We start from the raw sequence: 18,617 nt of genomic DNA, 5'->3' as shown, positions 1-18,617 counted from the left end.
TCAGCGTTTTCAGCGACAAAAGGCTTTTTGTGAGTAGCAAACCCTGTTTTACAATTTGTAAGTAGGTTACCAAATCAAAAAATGGATGTAGAAGGGCATAACAAATGGTTATTCGGAAGGGACATGTTTAAGGTATCCCTTCCAAATACCGATTTGTTATGGTATGTATCAATGTTTTGCAGGTGAAATCTGGTCACAAAAGATAAAGGATCCACGAGAAGTATCTTCATTTCGTGAATTTAAAAGACAATTATTTGGGAGCAGGCAAAGGTCCAGGGGAGCACTATCTATTCTCAAAGAAAGTTTTTAAAAGTTCCAAACATTTTAGCTTACAAAAAAAAAAAAAAAGATTTTGCTGTAAGGAAAATGGGATGCTTTTAAATATATATATATATATATATATATATATATATATATATATATATATATATATATATTACCTACTGGCGGTCGCCAGTAGGTATATATAGTTAGGATTTTTTCTCTATGGGATTTTTGAAAATTCTATGTCTAATAACTTTGGCGTTTGTGGACGGAATTGGCTGAAATTTTCAGGAAAATGGAACATTTTGTTTCTGAGCAGCCCCTGAAAATTTGGGGGGGTTTCGTCAAGGGGGGGCCGAGAAAAAAGGGGGGTCCCAAAACGTGTTTTTAACATTGAGTTTTCCATAGGGCGGTAGGCCTCACTTTTAGCCCGAACGGCTGAATGGATTTGCACGAAACTTGGCAAAATTGTAGGGACTGGTAGCCCGATGTGCCTTTTGTAGGTCTCAATATATGTGCTCCAGTGGATTTTGAGAAATTAACGTTCAAAAAAAGATATATATCTGTAACAGCGGACCGGGCAGCGCTCCGGTTCGCGGACTTTTCGCGTTACGGAGCTTTGTGAAGCGAAGCTGATTGGTTCTCCGGCGTCTGTAAACATTCCAAACAGTCCATAGCGGCCGCCATCTTGTCTCTCGGTAGGATCGAGAGACAAGAGGAGGCCAAAGCGAAGGGGCAAATGACCATAAGGGGGCATAGTAGATCCTCCCTGACCCCCTAGGTTTGATGTGGAGGTTTTAAATGGGCCCCGCGGGGCAAAAAAAAAAAAAAATAATAATAATCGAACGGCTGAATGGATTTGCACGAAACTTGGGGAAATTGTAGGTACTGGTAGCCCGATGTGCCTTTGCTAGGTCTCAATATATGTGCTCCAGTGGATTTTGAGAAATTAACGTTCAAAAAAAGATATATATCTGTAACAGCGCTCCGGTTCGCGGACTTTTCGCGTTACGGAGCTTTGTGAAGCGAATCTGATTGGTTCTCCGGCGTCTGTAAACATTCCAAACCGTCCGTAGCGGCCGCCATCTTGTCTCTCGGTAGGATCGAGAGACAAGAGGAGGTCAAGGCGAAGGGGCAAATGACCATAAGGGGGCATAGTAGATCCTCCCTGACCCCCTAGGTTTGATGTGGAGGCTTTAAAAGGGCCTCGCAGGGCAAAAAAAAAAATATCGTTTTTTTAGTTCTTTTGCGTGGGGAGCGCCCGGTTCGCGAACCGGGAAGCGTTCTGGGGAGCGTACTTTCTTGAAAATTAGTGAAAAAAGTTAGAGTAAAATAATAATTGTGAGTGATCAGATGTAGGGTAGCTCTGAGAAGAGCTTTTGGGTTTATGGTACATTTAGGTACTTATAAGTAGGTACCAATGCACAGTCTTAAATTCAGAATGAAAATTCTGTTGCCCTCATCTGAGAAGTGAACTCCATCTCCTCTGTAGATATCTTGCATGTAGTAACGCAAGTTATTGTTGTACAAGGAGCCCATTCCATGGTCTCTCATGTAAGCTGAAACAGATTTGTTTACATGCTTCCTCGACTTCTCAATTTGTGGACAAAATTGGTTCGACCACCTCCATTTCTGTCTTTGGCATATATTTGAATATACCAAGGCAGTCTGAGGAAAAAGTGCCATCAATTGCTCAAAGGTGTCCTTTAAAAGCATTTCCAGACCTACCCCAGTCAAAGTGCCCAAGTCATTACCTCCACAGTGCACAATTAACAGGTCAGGTTTTGGCAAATGCATAAAGGTTTTCACCAATGGAATCAATTGGTGACATTTTAATCCTCTGTGGCCAAACCACTTAATTTCCACATCTTGTAAATTGAGGTTAGGTAAATTCCTGTTTTCAGCGTACCTCTGAGCCCAATAGATGTAACTATGTCCAACAATCCAGACAGAAAACATGGCGAGAGAAGGTTCTGCTGCAGTCAGATGAAGTGTGGCAATGAAATGGCAGTTGAAAAAATAAGAGTTTAAAATGAAAAAAACTGTGGAGTTTCTGTGTTAATGAAGCAGTAACAGTGATTGGTGGATTGTGATTGCTGAAAACAGAAAGTTAGGGTGCATGGATGAGTTCGTTGAAAGATGTATTTTGAGTGGCGAAGAAAAAATCATTAAATGGAAGAATGCACTGGATATGCAGGTGCACTGAGAGTTCAGAGTTCAATTGCAACATTGTTGTGTGAACTTGCAAACACCAGAGGTCTTGCAAGAGGTGGTTGCTATGCAAAAAAGCAGAGAGGGCAGAGGGGGGAAGGGTTTTGATTTGAAAAAAAGTGAGGGAAGAGTTTTGATTGGGTGACATGAGAGATATGTGTGAAGAATTACAGCATTTCTGTGCTTTTGATAGCTGCAGACTCTGGAGTGCATACCTTTTGCTCTGCTGAAGACAAATTGGTGTGTTTCTGAGACTGTTTTGAAACTCAAAGTATTTGCTAAGGTGAGAAAAGATTTCTTTAATTTAGATAGAAAATAGTGTGCTTTAAGGAGAAAATTATGAAGAAAGTTGTGTTTTTCAAATGTTGCTTTGTCTCAAGTGTTTTACAAATAGATTTTGTTTCTTTGAGAAATTGTAATTGGAGAAAATGTGAAGTATTAGTACTGACATGGTTTTTATGTGCATAGGAGCTGTGGAGTGTTTTCAAATTATGATTTGTAAATCGTTTTTATGGAAAAGGAATGGTTTTAATACTTATGACAAGGACATAATGGTGTATGCTTCTTTATAAGGCAATTGAGTGTCTCTGATGTTATTTTTCCCATTTTAATGTAAGACGTTTCCCTGTGGAGCAAATTGCTTGTAAATATGCTCCCACCTGTGCATGGCAAATTTAGATTTTGAATGTTTGCGTTACATAGGCATGTGAAAGGTGACCGAAACATGCTGCAAAGGCAATCAAAAACGCTTTCATGTGTCTTAAGGACATTTTAAGTCATTTCCCCATGTGGAGTGTTTTTAAATTATGACTTGAAAATCGTTTTTGGGGAAAATGAATGCTTTTAAAATTTATGACAAGGACATAATGGTGTATGCTTCTTTATAAGGCATTTCAGTGTCTCTGATGTTATTTTTGCAATATTAAATTAAAAGACCTTTCTCCGTGGAGCAAATTCCTTGTAAATATGCTCCCACCTGTGCATGGTAAATTTAGATTTTGACTGTTTGAGTTACTTAGCCATGTTAAAAGTGACCCAAAAAAGTTGCAAAGGCTTTAAAAAAACATTTTCATGTGTCTTGAGGACATTTTAAGTCATTTCCCCGTGGGCAGTGTTTTCAAATTATGAGTTGAAAATCGTTTTTGAGGTAAAGGAATGTTTTCAAAATTTATGTGCGCCATATGCCCCCAAATTTCTTTTTCAGGGGTGCAGCAGGGTGTTCTTGAGACACCCCTGCACCCTCGAAAAAATTCGTAATTTGCGATGAGCTAATTGCTAATCGCAAATTGCACGTTCATTCCATGGGCCTCCTGCTCCATGGAAATGAATGGGTAATTTGTAATTAGCAAATAGCTCATCGCAAACTAGGAATGGTAAAGAATCGCTATTTATTCCTTAAAGTTCGCTATTTAGGAAATGTAAAAAACTTTGATGATACATATGGCGGTTCATCTCTAACAAGATAAGAAGCTTAGGGATAGATTTATGATGACTGCCGTATCATCAGGGATGTGCCAGTCATCCAATCGCGGGCCGTGGAGGGAGTTACGGTGGGGCAGGGAGGCAGGGAGGGGAAGGGGCAGGGTGGAGGGACCTAAAAACTGGCATATGGATAATTGCAGGTAAGTACACAATTTAATTATTCAAACGAAATTCGTAGCGCGCACAGCATCCCATTTTGCGATGCAGTGCGCGCTACGAAATTCGTTTGAATAATTAAATTGTGTACTTACCTGCAATTATCCATATGCCAGTTTTTAGGTCCCTCCACCCTGCCCCTCCCCCTCCCCGCCTCCCTGCCCCACCGTAACTTCCTCCACGGCCCGCGGCTGCAGTCATCCTGTGCCGCTGTTCCGCCACCCATGGTGTGCTGCATTTACAATGCGGCGCATCATGGGGTAAAAACAGCATAGATGCATGACGCATCTGTGCCGTAAAGGTGGCGCATTGCTGGAGTTGTATCGCAAGTGTGATGAAGCTCCAGCAAGGCTCAGGGGTGCCCCTGTCGCAGGGTTTCTGTTCTCACACAGAACTGTGCACAGAGGATTGGAACCTCGGCGAATTAGGGTGCCCCAAAACTCACCTTAGTACCGAAAAACCCCTTAGCAAGCTAGCTACATTGTCACATTGGATATAACAAACTCTCAATGTTTAGACAATCCAGAATATGAACTTACAGTACCTCAGGATACGTGGAACTCATGAACACTCGGTCGTTATATATTCATTACAAACCAGAACATGGAGTTAAGAAGAACACATGTGTATTTGAAATGTTTATTTACTAATGCCGTCTTCTCAGGCGTAGTATCTTAGATAATACAAGTAAGCATGGGCGTAAAATCCGTTACGCTCGCGGATTTTTCGTATTTTCGGGGAATCCGCAATCCGCGAACTCTCGCGGATGCGGCGAGAATACGCAAAATCCGCGCGAAGCGGATTTTTTGTTTGTGTTCGCACTGCTCGCGCTGCTCGCGGTCCGCGGCGCGGGCAGGAACAATCTCGCACTAGCGAAAGTACAAAAATTACTTAGTAAAGGAAGTGGCCCAGTCTCCAACTTCCTGTTCCTGTCCAGCAAGCTCCTCCCATAGGGGTGGGGTGAAGGAAGTGCCCCAGTCTCCAACTTCCTGTTCCTGTCCAGCAAGCTCCTCCATTTCCTGGCCACTTTTCGATCATTCTTGACTGGGAAGGATTACTTTTTGTGGTTGCTGCTGGATATTTGGATTTGAGGCTTTTTGGATTAATTTTGGATTCGAATTTTGATTTCACAAAGAAGTAAGTTGATGTTGTTTGTTTGTGGTGATTTTTGTGTGTGTTTTTTTTTTCGACTTTTTGGGGGGAAAATCTGCAAGTTCGCGAGCTGAGGATGTTTTTGCTTGTGTTCGCACTGCTCGTGTCCCGCGCAGCAACAATCTCGCACTCGCGAAATTGTAAAAATTACAATTCTGCTGCACATGAATAGAAAACCACCAGGCTTATTTATGGGTGCATGGATGATACAACTGTTTTGTTGAAATTATTTTTGTTAACATGATTCTGTGCTCTGATGTCATCCATTATGCCCAGGGGGGCCCAGAATCGGTCTGTTCGCGGATTTTGTGGGTTTTTGCCACGTTCGCGCCGTGAAGCAACAATCTCGCACTCGCGAAATTGTAAAAAATGCAATTTTGCACCGGAAAACCACCAGCAGGCAGCATAAGCCTTCTGAAAATGGATGGATGGCATTGGATTGTGGTGATTTGATTTGTGTTGTGTGTTTTCACTTTTTGGAGTAGGGGTTGGGTGCTGGCTATGTTGGTGGTGGCCATTTTGAGGCATGGTCCTGGCCATGTGGATGGGGGGGTCAAGCGGCCATTTTGAAGGCAGGCAGTGAGCTATGAGACATAGGCCTACACCCATTGTGCCTTGCTTTCACCCATGGTGCCCAGGCGGAGTCAGGGGTACATGAAAGCACAACCCTCTGTGTGTGTGCTCTCTTGGATCATTGTTAAATTCCTGTTTCCCAAAAATTTAGCAATTCCTAATTATGAAAATTCCATATTGTGTGGTGTGCACGTGTGTATTCATAAATGCCTACTTGCTAACTGTTTATTCAAGCGCTAGATATGCAACATTTATATTTACTGATGTTCCTCTGTCTTCATTTGCGTTTAGGTGCACAAAACTACGCATCATCATTGAGCATCAGTGCCAGGAAGAAGTGCTGCTGCGGCCTGTTGTTAAGACATCTGAAGAAGATGGCTCCAAAAAGAGGTGCCCGTAGGTCCTCTTCCAAGAAAGATGTCTCTACTAAGGAGAAGAAGAAGCAAGTGGCACCACTTACCAAGGCGACTGGTTGCTCAACCAAGACATTTTTTGGGCAACAACAACCAAAAAAACAAAGGCCCACCATGAGTGCTGCACAGGTAGCCTGTTTAGTTGTTGAATCACCAACGACCAGTGATGTTGGATCATCGCAAGAAAGTAGCAGCACGCCATCAACACAGGTTTTAACTCATCTCACAAGTACTATTCAACAACCAAAGCCGCAACAACAACTGCATGGGCTACTAGTACAAGCAGAAGTACATGCGCAAGGAGCTGTCCGAGAAGGAGCTGTCCGAGAAGGAGCTGTCCGAGAAGGAGAAGGCCGAGAAGGAGAAGGCCGAGAAGGAGAAGGCCGAGAAGGAGAAGGCCGAGAAGGAGAAGGCCGAGAAGGAGAAGGCCGAGAAGGAGAAGGCCGAGAAGGAGAAGGCCGAGAAGGAGAAGGCCGAGAAGGAGAAGGCCGAGAAGGAGAAGGCCGAGAAGGAGAAGGCCGAGAAGGAGAGGTCCATGGAGACTTGCAAGTAGAGGTCAGTGAAGATGGCCATGGAGCGGTGCAAGTTCCCACAATGGTTGTTCTTCCAGAAGTAGGGGCACAGGAGGAAATTGACTTTGGAGCCGGGGTATCATGTCAGGAAGACGAAGCCACTCCTCCTGATGATTCATTTTCTCCCAGCTCCCCAGCAAGAAAAAGATCAAGGAGGATGTGTAGAAGTTCCTCTTCAAGCCCCGCTCCATCAGACGATGATCTGGATCTGGATTGGCAACCATCTCCGATGTCTGAGAGGGAGGCACACCATGAGCTGCGAAAGGTATCAAATGTTAAAAGGAAGGGCCCCGGAAAGCTTATACTTATGGATCCGAACGTCGGACTTGATGAAGTGGTGCATTCTGATGTTGTTGAAGAGGATGACAGCAATGACCTAGTCATCACACATGTCAGTCCAGCCACACCGGCCATGCAGCAGACAGACATTTACACCCTATCCCGACGTCATGCTGAGCGTGACCCTGGCGACGTGCCACTGGTAGCACCACCAACGCAGTCAAGTAGTACCACAAGTTCAACAAAACCTACAGCTCCCATATTTTCTCCCCGGAGGGGGACTCCATCCCGCTCGACTCCCTCAAGTAAGGTTGCTGCAATAATTGCACAACCCAGTAGATGTCTGCAAGGCTCATCCACCACTGCTTCATCTGGCATTGGCAGCAGTATCACCTCGTGCGGCAAAACCAGAAGTTTCCAGTCCCCAGTTTGGAACTTTTTTAGTGTCCATGAAAAATATGATAACATAGCCGTTTGTTGCATTTGTAAGACTAGAGTTAGCCGTGGTAAGACTGGTACCAACTATGGAACCGGAGGCCAGATAGGTCATCTTGAAAGAAAGCACGCTGTCGAATGGTTTCCGCACCTAGCAAAAGTCAAGGGAAAGCGATCCCAAAGGGCAAGTGGCCAAAATATACCCATAGTAGGTGTTTCATCTGAAGATGATGGGGAGGTAGAAGAAGCGTCAGACATGTGTCCGGTTGCACCCAGTACCCCTTGCAGCATCACACCCTCCGTAACACATAGCAGGCACACTGAGAGTCTGGGAGACACACCAATGCGGAAAATGTCAACACTGATCAGAAGTGGGTCGAAGAAGGCATCCGCATCATCCCGTAAATTTGTCCAGCGCACCATTTCAGGCATGTTCTCCTCAGATGCGCAATTTCAACGCAACCACCCAACTGTACGCCTCTATAACACTAAGCTGGCAAAAATGCTAGCGGTGGACCTTCTCCCTTTTTCGTTTGTCGAATGTGTGGGTTTCCTTGAACTCGTGGCAACATTGGCCCCTAAATGGAAGGTTCCTAGCCGGTACTATTTTGCCAGGGTTGCTGTTCCAGCACTACACAAAGAGGTGCTTGAGTTGGTGGGGGCAGCTTTGCAGAAGAGTGCTGTTCACACTATACACCTGACAACAGACATGTGGACCAGTTGCCAAGCCCTTGATTACATGTGCATCACTGCACACTGGGTCTCTTTTTCAGGGGTTATTAAACAGATAAATGCAGGTGGTGATTTGGTCGAGATTTTTAAGGGTGCTCGTAAACATGCAACATTAGCCATGTTTGGCATGGAGAAAAGTCATACTGCAGTCAACATTTTGGCTGACTTTAACAAAAAGGTCTTGAAATGGCTGCGCCCAAGAAATTGCAAGGTTGGTTATGTTTCTACAGATAATGGCAGGAATGTAGTTAAGGCCATGGAGGACGGTTTCTATATCAGAGTGCCGTGTTTGGCGCACTGTATCAACCTTGTTGTGCAAAATTTTTTGAAAAAAGAACTTGCAGTCGACAAAACACTGACCATCTGCAGAAGAATATGCACACATTTCAACCATTCTTTTAAGGCCCGGAAGGAGCTGAGGCGCAAGCAAAATGAACGTAGAATGCCAGTGAAAGCACTTATCCAGGAGGTAGCAACACGTTGGAACTCAACCTTCTACATGCTTGAGCGTCTGCATGAGCTGTTTCCAGTAGTCAATGAGTATTTCTACAACCTGGGTGGTGATACGACAGGAATGATGCTAGCGGTGGAGCAATGGCAGCTAGTTAAAAGCCTGACAGACATGCTTCGGCCTTTTGAGGTCTTCACGCGTGACGTGAGCAGGGAGGACTGTTCTTTGAGCAAAGCTATCCCACTGTTGCTGAAGCTCGAGCACCAAGTCAAGGTGGTGTCTTCACAATTAAAGGACGTTGGAAAGAACGAAGCACATGAGTTGGCGCAGAGATTATTACAACGCCTAGTTAGCAATGAACGGCTTGTAAATATCAAGAAACAACAGCACTACATTTGTGCTACTATTCTGGATCCACGTTACAAAAAGCCATTGTTTGGCAAAGTAATAATTCCTTTTGAAACATCGGATGTTACAGAGTACAAAGGTTGGCTAGCTCAGTCAGCCATTCGTTTTGAAATAGAACGGAAGGAAACTGTAGGAGAAGACAGTACTACTAGTCAATCAGCAGGCGATCAGGCGTCCCAAAAAAGCACTTCACCATCTGTGCCTGTGGCAGAAGTGAGTGACTTTCCCTCTGAGCCGTTAACCACACCAGCAACCGTATCATCTGCACCAGGCACATGCGATATGTCTGAAGCGAGTTGGCTAACTCAGCTAGGGTTTCCTGGTCCTAGAAAGGACACAGAAGTGCAAAGTACAGGAATCCGGGAGGACATTCTTTCAATGGTGCAGGCCTATCTGGATGACTCAACAGAGGTCAATATTACTGAGGACCCATTGGCGTATTGGCATGGGAAAAGAAAAATATGGCGAGAGCTCACCAACCTGGCTATCAATTACTTGTCTTGCCCACTCGCAAGCGTGTCTTCAGAACGTGTTTTTAGTTCTGCTGGTGGCATTGTGACTTCCAAAAGGTCCCGCCTCTTGCCCGCAAATGTGGAGCGGCTCACCTTGATAAAGATGAACCAGCACTTCATACCACCAGATTACAGAGTACGAGAATGCACGCAGGAAGAAGAGGACACCGCCCTACCCGAGGAAAGTTCTCCTCAGTTACCAGAAGTAACCCCGACTGATGATTTAGCAGAGTATGAGGACGAGTTCTGCTTCCCTGACAGCGAGTTCTGAAAATGACTCAATCAATCATTCATTAATTGTAAATAGTCCTCCTTATTCACTTTTATTCCTGTATGTCTGTCTTTCTTTAGCAAGTGCTTCATCACATTCCCAACAAAACTGTAATCACCCAATCAAACAACAAGCACATCAGCAGAACTGTCTTGATTTTGATGCAGCAGCATTCCACCGGTTCACAACAGTTAGTTGACAAGAACTCAGTCCTGGTCGTCTATCCTGAGTCCTCCTCCTCCAGACTCACCCTATCCATTACCCATAATGCTGATGCCTGGATTCTGCACAATGAAGAAATGAAGAAATGAAGGAGCCAGCCCTCAAACACAAATTACAGGTAAGATAAGCTTTTGGATGGGAGGTAGTATAAAGGAGTATTCGGAGAGGCGAGAGAGTGACAGTGGTACTAGCAGCAAAGTCCTAGGGCTCTTGAATTAACAAAGTCTGTGACAGGCATTTACTTAGGAAAAAATGTGGCCTATTGCACGTGAACGTGTAGGCGTTCTATTGCTCGCTTGCCTGTCTCAGGGGTGCTGTCTCTGGGGTTTCTAGGTTTTAGGGTTGTGTCAGCACCGCTACCACATTTCTAATGTTGATTGCTTTTGATTTGCAGAAAATCCACGCCGGGAAACTCCAGTTGTGGCCCTGCTGCAGAACGCGTTAGGACTCTGTGAATTCCAGGTGGAGCCAGCCCTCAAACACAAATTACAGGTAAGATAAGCTTTTGGATGGGAGGTAGTATAATGGAGTATTCGGAGAGGCGAGAGAGTGACAGTGGTACTAGCAGCAAAGTCCTAGGGCTCTTGAATTAACAAAGTCTGTGACAGGCATTTACTTAGGAAAAAATGTGGCCTATTGCACGTGAACGTGTAGGCGTTCTATTGCTCGCTTGCCTGTCTCAGGGGTGCTGTCTCTGGGGTTTCTAGGTTTTAGGGTTGTGTCAGCACCGCTACCACATTTCTAATGTTGATTGCTTTTGATTTGCAGAAAATCCACGCCGGGAAACTCCAGTTGTGGCCCTGCTGCAGAACGCGTTAGGACTCTGTGAATTCCAGGTGGAGCCAGCCCTCAAACACAAATTACAGGTAAGATAAGCTTTTGGATGGGAGGTAGTATAATGGAGTATTCGGAGAGGCGAGAGAGTGACAGTGGTACTAGCAGCAAAGTCCTAGGGCTCTTGAATTGACAAAGTCTGTGACAGGCATTTACTTAGGAAAACATTTGGCCTATTGCACGTGAACCAACACGATGACAGTGTTCTGTTAAATGAAATTACTGCAAAACCACCACCCACCCAGCTCAAAAGTAGTAAAAAAACAGGTATGCTCAGATAAAGTTTGAAAAAGTATATTTATATCCCTAACAAAATAATCTCCCGCAAGACCCTCCCTAACCCCAACAAATAGTCCTCAAAAGTCCCCAAAAAACCCAACTCCCAATTCCCACCCCCCAACAGTCTCAAAAAAAGGGGCAAGGGACACTCTATGGATGCAAGCTGGTAAGTTTGGCCTCCAGGGCATCATGCTTTAGGGCCAGGGCATCATATTTTTCCTGGAGGATGGCTTGCTCTAGGCGGAGGCCCTCCACCACATTTTGAAATTTGTGCCATTTCTGGACCTCCGCCTCTAGGTCTGACACTCTGCGGAGTGCACGGCGCAAGCGACCTTTAACAGTGCTGCGAGGTGCAGCTTTTGCTGCTCGGCGGTGGCGTCTTCCGGCACGGCTCCGGTTCGCTGGAGCACTGTGCTTACCGGCAGAACGTGGGGTAACAGAGGAGGATGTAGACGATGTTAAGTTGGATGCACTGGAGTGCGTGTCATCCCCCTCGAGTTCCACCAGTCGCCGATATTCCGCAACAGTTGCTTCCAGCCTCCGTTGCCGGGCCAGTACAGCCAGCATACTCCTCGTTGGTTTGGAGGTTTTAGTATTGCCAACTATATGAAGAAAGAAAGACATAATCTGTAAGCAATGCTCTTTAGGAATATGATTAACACAAAATGATTCAGCAGGAAGTTGTGTCACAGTACAACTAGCAACTAGCCAGGGCAGTACAAAACTATTCAGGCCAGTATCATGGGCGTCCGCAGGGAGGGGCGCTTGAATCACCATTTCCCTTCCCACAACTCTCTTGTATCCTTGGTTTGGTGCTCTTTCATATGAAAGAGATCTGGCAGAAGTGAGTGATTTTTCCTCTGAGCCGTTAACCACACCAGCAACCGTATCATCTGCACCAGGCCCAGGCGATATGTCTGTTTCCCTCCCTCTCTCTCTCTCTCTCTCTCTCTCTCTCTCTCTGTCTCACTCTTTCTGTCTCCCTTTGTCTCCCTCTACCTCGCTGTCTCTCTCTCTCTCTGTCTCCCTCCCTCACCCTCCCTCTGGCTCCCTCCCTCTCTATCTCTCCTTCTGTCTTCCTCTCTCTCTGTCTCTGCCTCTATCTGTCTTTCGGTCCCAGCCTGCTGTAATTACCATATTGTAATTTGTCACTGGGCCACCACTGGATACACATCATATCCTATCTAAGAGTCAGATAGTACCATGATCCAGCTTACCTGTACTCGCCACCGCCACTGTCTCCTGCCTCACAGTCTGTACTTGTTCTTGGTCCGACTCCTCCCCAGATTGACCCTCGGACTCCGAGTCAATGATGACCACATCCGAGCTGGCCCCGCCACCAGATGTTCCACCTACAAAATAGATTTAAGAATGTTAGATTACACCACTCCACTAGTATTTGGACTATGAATGAAAAAATGTGAAAACAACTGAAAAAGTAATTGACTGTCTACTGTAGTCTAAAGTAAATGTCCCTCCTTCCAGGGAAAGCTGTTGTCTTGCTTAATTTTTTTGTCACAATTGTTGAATGCTTGCTTAATTTTTTCACACACATTATTTTTCTCTGAACAGACAGAAACTGGACTTCTAATGACAAGAGAGGAACATCAACTTGAAACCAGGTGAAAGCTCGGCTCGACCACAAGAAATGTGTACCATTCCAGAACTCATCAAATCAGCACCAAGCACTTTTCCATTTCCAACTAACTTTATTTTAATATATGTGTTTACTTAAACTTTTAATAAAGCTTTTAAACTTGAATTGACTCTGTAGTTTTTCCTCTAGAGAGTCCGGACTAGAGTGACTGAGCGAAAAGTTTTGCAATTTTTGGAAGGAGGAATCTGTGCTGCTGACACTACCAGGTTTATTTATACAGTGTGCCAAACACGCCCCTCTGAAATATTATTACTCTGGTCTTTGGTGTCCATAGTTCGGTTTGTGGAGAATTGTCCCTGCAACAGTAGGATTATTGATTTTGCTCCTATCTAAACACTATTTCAAAACAATTAAATTAGGAATGCTTGGACAACAATAGGTCCTCTATATTTAAAAGAAAACTTACTGGGGCCAGCAAAGGAGCACTCGCCGCCCTGGCCTGCATCCTCCTCCTTTGGAGCCACTGCTGCAGCAGATTTGCCCCTGGGCGGACCTAACGTACAACATGAAAGAAATAACAGAAAACATTGATGATTGCTGCTTGCCGATGTCCTTGTCAACCAAATCAAACATTTAGAAAGAACAAGAACCTACTATTTCATCCAAAAAGAGGGCTACAAAGGAAGGACTGCACCTGAGCCTCTACTCTAGGGGCAGATTTACAAGCCCCTTGCAGCTCTTCTGCTCCATTCTTGCGTCAATTTTGTGACGCAGCGCCACAAGAGAGGCGCCATGGTGTGGCGTATATTAACACCCACCCCCCACTCCCCCCCTGCGTGGGAACGCACCCATTGAGGCGCAGGCCCAGGCATTCACGTGGCGCATCTCCTTAGATGCATCACGTTGTGCATGACTCGCAGGGATGCGCCACGTTTACGTCGCTGTGCATCAGGTAAGGCAGTGTAAACGTGGAACAAGGGGCTTGTAAATCTGCCCCTTTGTGTCTAGCATTACGCAGTTCTGTAACATACACTCATACTCAGCCCAATTAAATGAACACAAAATAGATAACAAATAAGCAGTGGCACCGGCACAGAGAAGGAGAACAGTGCACATGAAATGCACAGAAGATTTTGAAATATTAATGAAAAAATTGCTACTACTACTCACCAAGACCGGGGACCTCCACTCCCAGCACGTCTAGCAGGTCACGCTCTCGGTCAAGGATGTCGGTCCAGCGGTGGGTGACCTGATTGTAGGTGCGCTGGACCCCCGTGATCTTAAAAAGGGCCCGGCACACCTGCGCCCACCGCTTCCGTCGCTCCTGGCTGTTGGTGTAACCAGCAGCAATCCTGCCGCCTGCCGCGATGGTCCTGGGGAGACGGCGCTGCACGTAAAAAACAAGTGCGCCCACCTCCTCAGGGCTGAAAATCTCCCGAGGCACCACCATTTCCGCCCTCAATCGACCACACGGGAGCCGGGCACGGGCTGCGGTGCCCGTCTTGGGCAGCTTCACAGCTGTCTTGACCATGTTCTTGTTCTGGGCAGGTGTGAGCAGTAAAGAAGAGACAAAATGAAAAAAAATAAGAGTAGGGAAGAAGGAAAGTAAAAGTTTAAAAAAGTAGTTCAAAAGTAAACAAAAATAGCCTAAAACACAAAAATATAGATCTAGAAAAATACAGGGATAGAAAATAAGTTAAATAGATCAAAAAAATAGTAAAACAAGCAAAGGATGGCAGAGATATAGAGAGGATAGAAACACCATACCCAGACACATAGGAATGAATGAAAAACAAGATGGCGGCCCGATCACGCGCGAGTAAGTAAGTTCGCACGCGATTTCTCTCGCGAACTCGTGCGAACTTGTATTCGCAAGGCGCGAGTCGGGCGAGATTACACTTAGCGGGCGGAAACGGAAATACGTCACGCAAACAAAATGGCGGCGCCCATACTCAACCTTGAGGTAACTCGCACGAGTTCGCGGCTTCCACGGGCGAGTTCGCACTACGACGCGCCCCGCGAATAGGGCGAAATTACCGAAAAACGAGTTTTGCAAAAGCAAAACGAACGAGCAGGTGCAAAAGTTCGAGCTATTCATTTGTAACCATTTACCTGTAGTGCTTCCTGAAGGGGCCCTCCAGAATCCGGTTGCCTACTTGCAACTATTGTGTGACCCTGCTCTATCAGTCACAGAATAGTTACAAGTATGCCATTGCATCCTGTTAAAAAAATTATTTACTTTGCATTTGCAACAAAAAGGAAAGGGAGCAGACAAGCAGGTGCCAGCCTTCATTAATGTCAGTTGGGGCAGGGCAGGTGTTGTTGTTTGCAAAACTTAAGGCACTTAGCAGGTGTTTGTTCACTCAGTGGTCAATCAGAGGGTGTTGTGATGACACTGAGGGTGGCATGGGTGTGCCAGCCAGAGGGTGGCATGGGTGAACCAGAGTGCCAGTGTTGACAGAGGATGGCAGTGCTTTGCTTTGCCCCAATAATGTACACTGGTGAACTAGAGGGTGATGTGATGACACAGAGGGTGACATGGGTGAGCCAGAGGGTGGCATGGGTGACCAAAGAGAGTGCCAGTGGTGACAGAGAGTGGCAGTGATGAAGAAAGCTTAGCAAACAGACTGGGCACGTACAAACAACAAGTTCGCTAAACTGGCGACCCGACAAGTAAGTTCGCAATTTGCGAAATAGTACAAAACCCTCGCGAACTTGCAGAAACCCGTGCGAACACACACACCCCCAAAAAATCCGCTAATCCGCGAGAATTCGCGGATTTCGCGTATTTTCGCAATCCGCGAATACGCAAATCCGCAAATTCGCGGATCGCGAATCCGCAAAATCCGCCCATGCTTAAATACAAGTACACATCTTCGTCGCCATTGTAATAATGTGAGAACGTACGTCTTTAAATGTTTTTTAGTTATCTTTATTCCGGAGCGCCGGGGCTAAGCTGTTGCTCAACGGTCGGCGCCAAGCAAACAATATGGCCGCCTTCCGCTTTCTGTTTCCCAAATCCTGTTCCTGTGCAGGAACACTAGAACGCTACCACAGTTATCAGTAGCAAAATTACCAGCATAGTTACTAGTACATAAAAAGCGAATGGTGACAGTATGTTAACATGCTGTAAATGAATAAGAGTTAGCAACACTTATATCTCACCCTGCCTAATACACATATTATATTATTTGCTAAGAAGGTCTCTTTGGGTTAGTTTAGGGCGTGCCTATACTTTAGTGTCCTAGATTTGAAGGTATCACATCAGCATACACCAGCTCTCTCTTCATGTGAACCGCATCAAGTGTTGTGTATGTGTGTGTTCGATAGAGCAATAGAAAACCCGCCTCATGCCCAGAATTGGCAGAAGCTGCACTTATGTTATGACTATGAAGTCGTGGAGATCAGACCTCATAACAATTCTGTATCGTGTTGTTCTTGAAACTTCAGCACTCGCTGTACAGATATAGTTTAAGAAGCAAAGCAGATAGTAGAGCAATAACATATTATTGTCATGTAAACCATGATGAACTACTAGGTTGAAAGCTAAAGCAACAACTAAGTGTCGTGTGCAGAAGTTGCAAAAAAGGAAAAATGGCGTTTAAACCGGTAATGAGCCCATGTTAACTTAACACGGTGTAAAGATATCCAGGATCTACATGACACCCCTCCATGATCCGGAAACGAACAAAATAAGGTAATAGAAGTGCCATCTCATGAGAGCAGATTGCAACTTTATATGTGCACGGTCCGCAAGGTAAAACATTAAAAACTAGCAAAATTTAATGCTAAGAAAAAATAAAACAGTCAACTAGTTTATCAAGGCTTAAGCCAATAGGCAAGCTAAATAATAAAAACTTGACAAATAAGTCAATGAATTGTCAATGAAATGCTAGTACTCAGCATATCAAACATGAAAAAGGTCTATGACATAATTGTGTATGCAAAATAAGCTGCAACAGCCTCCAATAGGAAGTCACCGTCTTCATCCGAAAAGAGTTCAGCCATCCAATTTAAAAGGGGAAAAGAACATACGTGCTCTCCCAGCACCGGATCCTCTATCACCATCAGAGGACAGCTCGGTGGGTTTTCAAGAAAGCTCTGTTCCAAGAAAGACTGTGTTGCCGCCAGTAAATTCCAGGGACCAATTAGTCCATGCATCAATGCCACAGCCATAATCCTTTCGCCAGGACAAACCAACTCGTGAGCAATGATAGGACTCATCAGCTGATTAAAGTCGACGTCAGGAGAAACCGGTCCGCAGAGACACAAATTAATGGCCCAATCGAAATCACAGGTCAGGCAGTGAAATACAGGCTGGACACAGGTGAAGTAGGAAAATCGAAAAGATAATCCATATGCCGTGATTAATATCGCCAACGGCATTGTACCATAATATTCAAGCATGCGATTGCGGAACAGCGTTAGCAGCTGCAGGGCGGGACCTTGCACAGGAGGGACATCCATATTTAAAAATGTAAAAAAGCACAAGAGCGTCCGGTGCTAATGCAAGTAAAACTGGGAATCCACCAAACAATGTGGAAAAAATAGAATGAAAGAAAGCAGGGATGACTCCAAAGATTTTCTCAAATGAAGTCACGAGACCACTGCTAACAACTTTAAAAAAAATGCGCCAGGGCCTTTGTGGAGGACGCGTTAAAGATAGTCCGAACCATCTCGCGGAAATGCAAAGGCGAATCAGTATTTAAAAGGGCCTGCACCTCTGTACGGGTGTTCGCTATGTGAAGCACGAAAGTTTCACGGGTCGAACTCAAGGCCACCTCTCTCTGAGACAAAAGAGCCCTTATTCTTGCCATGCCGTTGAAATCTGCTCCCAAGGTTGGTATTTGTGGCCAGATTGAAAACTCCCTATGTTCATGTGTGGGAGGAAATAGAACATTTCTGCAGCAAATAACCCGTTCACTTACTGTTACGATAAAAGGAATACTTTTAATTAACCCAGAACAATCTTCATTATTGAGCATCAAATAACTACCATTTTCCAACAACTTGAACGTGGGGATGATAGCAGGAACTGGCGTGCCTTGCAACACGCAAGCCATATTTGGTCGGTCTTTGTTGCATGAACCGTGTAACTGTATGTGCGTACACATTAGTGAATGATCTGGCATCTCAGTGCATTCCTCTCCATTCAGATAAACTTCTTGATCATCTTTGAAACATCTGTATGTGTATGGAAGCGACCAGATCTCATGAAGAAAACCACTACCTAAAGGTTCATAACGACCTATTGGTATATATTTCATACAATTTGAAAACTTATATAAAGCAAAAGGCAGCGTTATTAAACCGTGGATAAGGCACGTTGCCAAAGCAGCCAACCTTTTGGATTTATACTGGAAATGTTAAAGGAAGAATTACGGAGTAGGGCCTGTAAATCAGTAATGGACAACCGAGTAAAATGACTCCAACCATCATATTCCTCTAACTCCGGGATAGTAGGGGTGTTTAATTTTTTAGAAGTAGCCAATCCAAAGCATTTGGTCTGGGAAATTGTTTCATTCACAAACAACATATGATTTGGGATGAGACATGCACGGTGCAAAGCCTCAGTGCCTTGTACCTGCCAGGTTCGTGAACCCCAAACTGATGTAGATCCTGGATATCTTTACACTGTGTTAAGTTAGCATGGGCTCATTACCGGTTTAAACGCCATTTTTCCTTTTTTGCAACTTCTGCACACGACACTTAGTTGTTGCTTTAGCTTTCAGTCTACCTGCGTCAAGATCTATGCCTGCTTCAAGCAGGCGCAG

The sequence above is a fragment of the Lissotriton helveticus genome, chromosome 4_1 (genome assembly GCF_964261635.1).
Source record: "Lissotriton helveticus chromosome 4_1, aLisHel1.1, whole genome shotgun sequence".
NCBI classification, from domain to species: Eukaryota; Metazoa; Chordata; class Amphibia; order Caudata; family Salamandridae; genus Lissotriton; species Lissotriton helveticus.
Note: the sequence above shows the minus strand (reverse complement) of the source record.